The sequence below is a fragment of the Sinocyclocheilus anshuiensis genome, unplaced genomic scaffold, assembly GCF_001515605.1.
Source record: "Sinocyclocheilus anshuiensis isolate Anshui unplaced genomic scaffold, SAMN03320099.WGS_v1.1 scaffold579, whole genome shotgun sequence".
NCBI classification, from domain to species: Eukaryota; Metazoa; Chordata; class Actinopteri; order Cypriniformes; family Cyprinidae; genus Sinocyclocheilus; species Sinocyclocheilus anshuiensis.
The window spans coordinates 3752170-3759463 of record NW_015551075.1 but is presented as its reverse complement, the minus strand read 5'-3'; positions in this window follow the sequence as shown (position 1 = coordinate 3759463).

The following is a 7294-nucleotide window of genomic DNA, read 5'->3' as shown; positions in this document are numbered from 1 at the left end:
TCCACATTTGCCATCTCTGATTTGAAACAAAATCAAAAATTATGAAATTAATTATGAAAAGTGAATGATCTAGGCTATACTTGTCTCATGAAGCATGACATAATCAAATTGAAATCACCAAAACAAACACGCCCCTACCCAAAAGAATCACACCCCTATCTTGCCTCCACCCCCAAATTTCTGAACATGCTATTCAACACAGGCACCTCCCCCATCACTACTGGACACGCCCCTTACTGGTGATTGGCTACAAGTGTGTTTTGGTGCTCGGTCCGATCCACTTTCAACAGAGTTTCTCAGAAATCGCTTACTGCACCTTTAAAGTCACCAATTATTCGTATAAAATTGCAATTCATTTAAAAAAAACAAAGACTTTATTGCAAAATCTTAAAATACTACCTTTCAAAAGTTAAATTAAATTTAAAGCAATTAAATTTATTCAGCACGGAAGCATTAAATTGATCAAAAGTGACAGTAAAAACATTAATAATGTTAAAAAAAAATTATATTTCAAATAAATATGGTTGTCATTCCAAAAGCCAAAACAGTTTAGTTTGGTTGTTAACACTCAATGTGGATTTAATTTTAACATTGTTTTCATTACTCGAGTTAACTGGGTTGTAGAATGCAGAGCAGAACTACTTCCTGTGTGGGATACTCACTCTATCTCTGCTTCCTGTATGTGTCCATTTACCCATCGCTTCATCTCTACACATCTGTCTCTATCTCTCCTTCCCTTCCCCCATCCTTCCTCTCTGCCCACTTCCATTTAACTCTCTATTCCATTTCGAGAGGAGATGGTAGATGGTCTCTTCATTATGTGGAACACAGACAGCGTGATTGTGTGTGTGTGTGTGTGTGTGTGTGTGTGCGTGTGGAATGAGTGAGAGCCAACCGAGTACATGCAATGTTTTATATCCTGTCAATGCCATTCCTAGTTGCTGTCCCGCGGCCATGATTTACCATGTTTTAGCCAAGTCCCCAATGCAGAAAATGAAAGAGCCGTTTTCCGCCCCTCTCTGCCTGCTTCCAATTCATCTCTCTTTCTCTTTCTCACTCTGTCTGTCATATTTTGCAGCTAGAAGGCTGTTTGTAGCACTTTCATAAAAGCATTCCTGGATCATTCCTGCTATGCACTAACTTATGAAGTGTAAAAACTGAATATGTTTGTATTTTAAGTATGTGTTTCTAATAAAGGGTATTCAGACTTGAGGGAGCAAGAAAATAACTGGATGTCTACCAGGACTGAAATAAAGCGCAAAAGTTAGCCATTGATAAATGATGGATTGACATTAGCTTAAATAAAGATGTCAACTTGATTTTGATATCTTTTAAAAATTATTTTGATATGTAGATATCATACAGATTTTTATAATATAATCAAGCAGGAATGTGAAATACCAATTAATGCCAAAAAACATCTCATTCATCGCAAACACTTATATTTGTGTTTTGCACCAAAATGATGTCACTTCCTGAAGGCTGATGTCACTATGGCACTATTAAATGAATATTACAAAAGACTATGGATGGAAAGTGAAATTGAATTAACATTTTATAAGAAAAAAACAATAAAATTATCACTATTTTAAAAAAAAAACTGTGAATAAGTTAATGCATAACTATCGAATCTCGTTTCCCCTTTAGGAGTGAAAAATGAAACAGGTAACTATAAAGATAAAGTTTAAAATAATAAGATATGAAAGTCACAATTATGAGAAATAAAGTTGAAATTGTCGCATTTTCTTTTTTTATGACAGGTTTGAGTCCCATGAAGCATGACATAATCAAATTACAAAGAGTACAATGTATATCTATTGACTTATATTAAACAACTTATTAGTAAAAAGAATAATATATTGCAATTTATAAAAAAAAATATTGCAAAATCTTCAAATAAAATACTGTTCAAAAGTTCAGGATTGGTGACATTTTAAAAATATTTTTGAAAGAAGTCTCCCATACTTTCCAAGGCTGAATTTATTTGATCAATATTACAGCAAAAATAGTCATATTTTGAAATATTATTACAATTTAAAATATCGAACCCATGACAGTGGCGTTGCTAACACCATGATCTAATTTGAGCTACAGGAATGCTACACCCACTACAACCGAAGCGATGAAAATAAATGAACTAATATGATTTTCATCATAAAAAATTAAGACAAATTTACTGAAGATATGAAAATGTACTGTCCAGTAGGAATGATCGGTTCGGTCCAATCAAATCTTCTACTGGACCCCGAGAAGCAGATCACTAATATATATAAAAAGTCTGTTCATTATTTGCAGTACATGAATAACACATAACTATTCACATGCACAGTCAAATAAATGAAAGAGAAAGAGAGCACTGATGAGGTGCAGGAGATGTGTTTGTGTCGTGTGTTTATGTGCGTGGGCAAAAACTGAGAGCGGGAAGAAAAAGAAACAGACAAATAAAGTCTGTCTGTTAAATTGATGACCTCACGTATCTGTGGCACACGCCTCTCTCTAGAGTCTCACAACCTCAGGACCATCACACACAATCAAATCTGCCGCTCACTGATGTGTTACATCTGGGCTGCTCTCTGCCTCTCTCTCTCTGGAAACGAATGCTGTCTGTTCAAACAGTCAAAATAAATACAGATGACATGAAAGAATTGCAAAGACAAGCAAAGAACTACATGCATGTGTGTATATAGTTTACAATATTATTTATCTTGTAATGTAGCTGCAGTTCATGTTTCCAATCACTCACTCGGCAGGGGTTCTTACAATAGTACGATGTTTACCTTGATGTGGGAGGCTGTACCTTTACTTATGGACTCCATGTTTTTTTTTTTTTTCATGTATACTTAAGAGTTTCAGTTCAGAGGAAAAAAAACACATGGGAAGGTATATGAAATATGGAATTAATGTATATTTTTATACACAGACAGACAGACACACACACACTGTGTATGTATATATGAGAATATTATATATATTCTGACGAGAAAATGTAACTATTTTACGAGGTGGCGATATTCTATAAATTTGCACAGTGTAAATTGTACAAAATCGTCCAATTTTTAGCAAAAGAGTAAGCATGATGGTCCACTCCTAAACATAACCATCAATGGAGAGTCAGCAGACCGTACAAAAATATCCGAATGACATTGCTTGAATTCATATGAATTAGTCAAAAATTCACCAATACTTAAAAAAAAAAAAAAAAAAATTACAGATTACCATGACATGGTGTTGATACAGAAATACTACCGTTCAAAAATACAGCAATATTGTGAAACATTTATTATTATTATCATCATCAATATTGTGCTGTTTAATATTTTTTTTGTGTGGAATATATATATATATATCAAGTTTAAATCTCCAAAGAACCATATACAGTGGCTCCTAAAAGTATTAGGGTAATGCATGCTTAAAAAAATATGAATACCAATGCATTGTATAACAGAATATCTAAGCAAAATGACTTCATTTTAAAGTAAGATAGCACAGGCACACTTTAAACAAATCAATAAAAGAAGCTTGTTAGGTTTTAAAGTATAAAACAATAGATATACTGTTCAAAATGCAGACAAAATGTATTTGGACACCTGTGTCCTGGAGAAGTGACTTCATAAAGTACTTCCATTAATAAACCTTTACACCACGGTTGAAAAGTCAGCAGAAGTTACTTTATGAAATTCAGACATTATAAAAGTGTCCAAATACATTTTGGAGTCTCGGTAATAGTCAAGTGAAAAACCCTATTCAGCAGGCTTTTCTTGCTGAAAAGAACCATTGAAAAGCTTCAATCAATCATTTTTATTTAAGAGTGAAAACAGTAATAAAAGCAAACTGAAGCCAGATGCATAGTGATACAGACTTAAAGTATTTATCACTTATGAAGTCTGAATTAGAATGGGTTTCATGTCAAAGTGCTACCAGACCTCTCTGAATCGAAAAGACCTGCTCATTCAAAACATGGACTGCAAACTGTGACTGTCTCTATAGTTTATCTGGTGACAACTTAATTTTACAAGTGTTACACCAGTTACTCACATCTAACAATCTAAATTTTTCCTTGAAACCTTCAGATTTCACTCTTGATGATGTGTATTACAGTAACACGTTCAAATTAAATATATTGATATTACAAATAAAATATAAAGTATACTGATCTGCCTTGATTTACAGCATTTGTGCTTTGGCTTGCATAAAGATTCCGTTAGTTTATAACACAGTTTACTTCAATGACAGCAAAAAGACAAACTAAGATTCTTGGCATCCCTGTTATTTATCTATATTTCCTGCATTATGTCACTTGCAATTCAACAACCACAAGTTGTATAAAAAAAAGTATAAAATTATGTTTAAAATGTTAAATGTTAAAATGAATGTATGACAAAGCCAACATGCCATTTGGTGTTTTTTTAAGGTGCAATGTGAAATTCTATATTGCATATTCACTTACTGCCCTACAGTTTTATACTTTTTTTTTTCTGAACGTGCATATGCAATATAGACTATTTTATCTGACTATTTCTGAGCTGAAATCTCACAAACTCACACTTCTGAGAATAAAAGTCTGAATTGTGAGATATAAGTTTGTAATTGCGAGAAAAAAAGTCAGAATTATGAGATAAAAAGTCAAAAAAAAAAATGTTTTATTATGGCAGAAAAAAAAACCAGAACTGGCTAACTGGGCGGAATTCTGAGTTTATATTGCAATTGTGACTTTTTAGGAATTGTAGGAATTGCAGGAATTGTGAGATAAAAAAATTACCTTGTTTTATTTATTTATAAATATTTCGTGGCGTAAACAAAAAGCAGAATTTTGAGATGTAAACTCAGATTTCTGATATCTCACACTTCTGACTGTTTTCCTGAAATTCTGAGAAAAAAAGGTCAGAATTGCGAGATAAAAACTCAGAAATCTGAGAAAGAAAATTCTGAATTGTGAGATATAAACTCAGAAAGAAAGAAAAAAGTCAGAATTCTGTGTTTATATCTCACAATGCTGGTGTTTTTTTTCTTGCATGTTTATATCTTACATTTATGATTTTTTTTGTCAGAATTCCAAGAAATAAAGACCAAACTGTAAGATAAAATGTCACAATTACCTTTTTTATTCCGAGGGTACTACTATCTACACTTTAGGTACTAATTTCAGACATCCCACCTATTTCCAGGAGATGGTACCATCAACCGCTATATCAATATGCACGAGAATCCCGGACCTTCCGGGAAACAAGTACTTTGTAATTTGTTTCAGAGTACTAATATGTATCTTTATGGTACTAATATTAAGGTGCAAATAAGGTACAAATATATACACCTTTTAGCTTTTGTACCTCAGGGGACGGCCCCAGTGACAGCTCTGTACTTTTTTTCTGTGGATTTCTATTGACCAGTGTTTTCATGCAGAAGATTTAGATGATAATATAAGCAGTTTAGTAGCTTCAATAAATATAAGTCAGTTTTCATTCATGTGCAGTGTGGGTGCATAAATATGTATGTGTGGCCTTAAGACAAACCTACACAGAATTGGCCAAACCTGTCTTGCGTGTCACTGTACAGTTGTGAACTCAGTTCTGCTGGTTTAGGTTCTGCGCAGTCCGTAGGCTGTGTGTGAACGCTTTACACAAGAGTAAAGGCGAGTGAGCTCTTTGAGTGGGCCTTGGCCTACCCGCCTGTGTCTGGGGAAGGCCCCGGAGGACTAGTAGACGCGTGGCTAGCTTTATGCAGTATTCATAGGATGTAAAGAATGGCCCGTCTCAGAGAGAAAAAAAAAAGAAAGAAAGAGAGGAAGAGTAAGAGAGAAAAATGGAACCATTATTCCAGGCCTCTAACGGGAGCTGCTTGTTTTTGCAGCACAAGCAGGGGAGCCTGAATATTAGTATGTACAGAGGAAGCTAAGAGTGTGTGTGTGCGTCCAGATGTGTATACACAAGGAGTCATTATACTGAGAACTGCAGCATTTACATTATATGTATATACAGGAGTGTGTGAGCCAATACTCACGACTTCTGCTGTGCTAAACTTCAGATGGAGCTGATGAATATACACACACAGACAGATTCAGACAAAGAAATCATCAGGTATGAGGGAAACTGTTTAATGATATATATATATATATATATATATATATATATATATATATGGTTTGTTTAAGTGGACCTAGCAAAAGTAGAATGCTAAATTGTATTCAGGGGCGGACTTACCCATTAGGCAAAGGTAGGCCACCGCCTTGGGCCCCCAAAAGCCAAGGGCCCCCTAAAATGCTTTTCATATAGGAGACCTTTTATTTCTAAGCGGCCTGAGCTGAAAGTCATAACCAGCTCTGACATGAGAATTTTCCATGGTTAACCAATTTCCACTGAAATGCTCCAAGACACAACATAAGACAATCAGAAGTCATACACCCACCCTGTTATTATTAATAATTGTATTATTAATACCTCTACTACTACTCCTACTATTATTAGTTTGTTGCTTTCTTGATCTCAATAATAATGATGATGAATATTATTATTATTTATAGTTTGTAGCTCATATGCTCTTAGTCTTAATACTACTACTACTACTACTACTAATAATAATAATAATAATTGTATTATTACTACAACTACCATTATTATTATTATCATTATAAATAATCTGGCCTCTGGTTAGGACACAATGTTTTGCTCGTTCCCTTTTCTTCAGTCAGAACCAATTCTGAACTTAGATATGGCTTGTTCCATGCTAAAGAGTCGCACACAGTGTTGCCAACTAATTTTCAGGGGAAGTTGCTAAAGGAAGGTTTATTTGTTGCTAAAAGTTGCTAAATGACGCGATGTCATTGCGTAATCACGATGCAAAATTGTCACTGCATCAAATCTCAGCAAAAAATATAAACAAATTTATATATGTTAATTTAGATGTTTATAAAATAATATAAATGCATAATATAATATTAAAATATAAATAACTAATTATAAATACAACATTGAATTTAACACTTACACATTTTTGAACGATTACAATTTAAGTTTATTTTTATTAGCTAGTAAACTAGTAAAACTACTCATTCTGAACAATTATAGTTTCAAGCAGTGTATTAGTAGTTAGTATGCTACACTCTAAGAAAAGTCTGTAAAAATTGGGCAAAATCTACTAATATGAAGGAATTTTCCGTAATTATTATTCACAGGTTTTTACCTACATTTTAAATTACGCATTGTATTTTGTGTTTTCGGGTTACATGGTTACAACGGATAATGTCCTGGAAAATGACCTTTTACATTTTTCTAAATATTTTTCTTAAAGTTGTACTAAC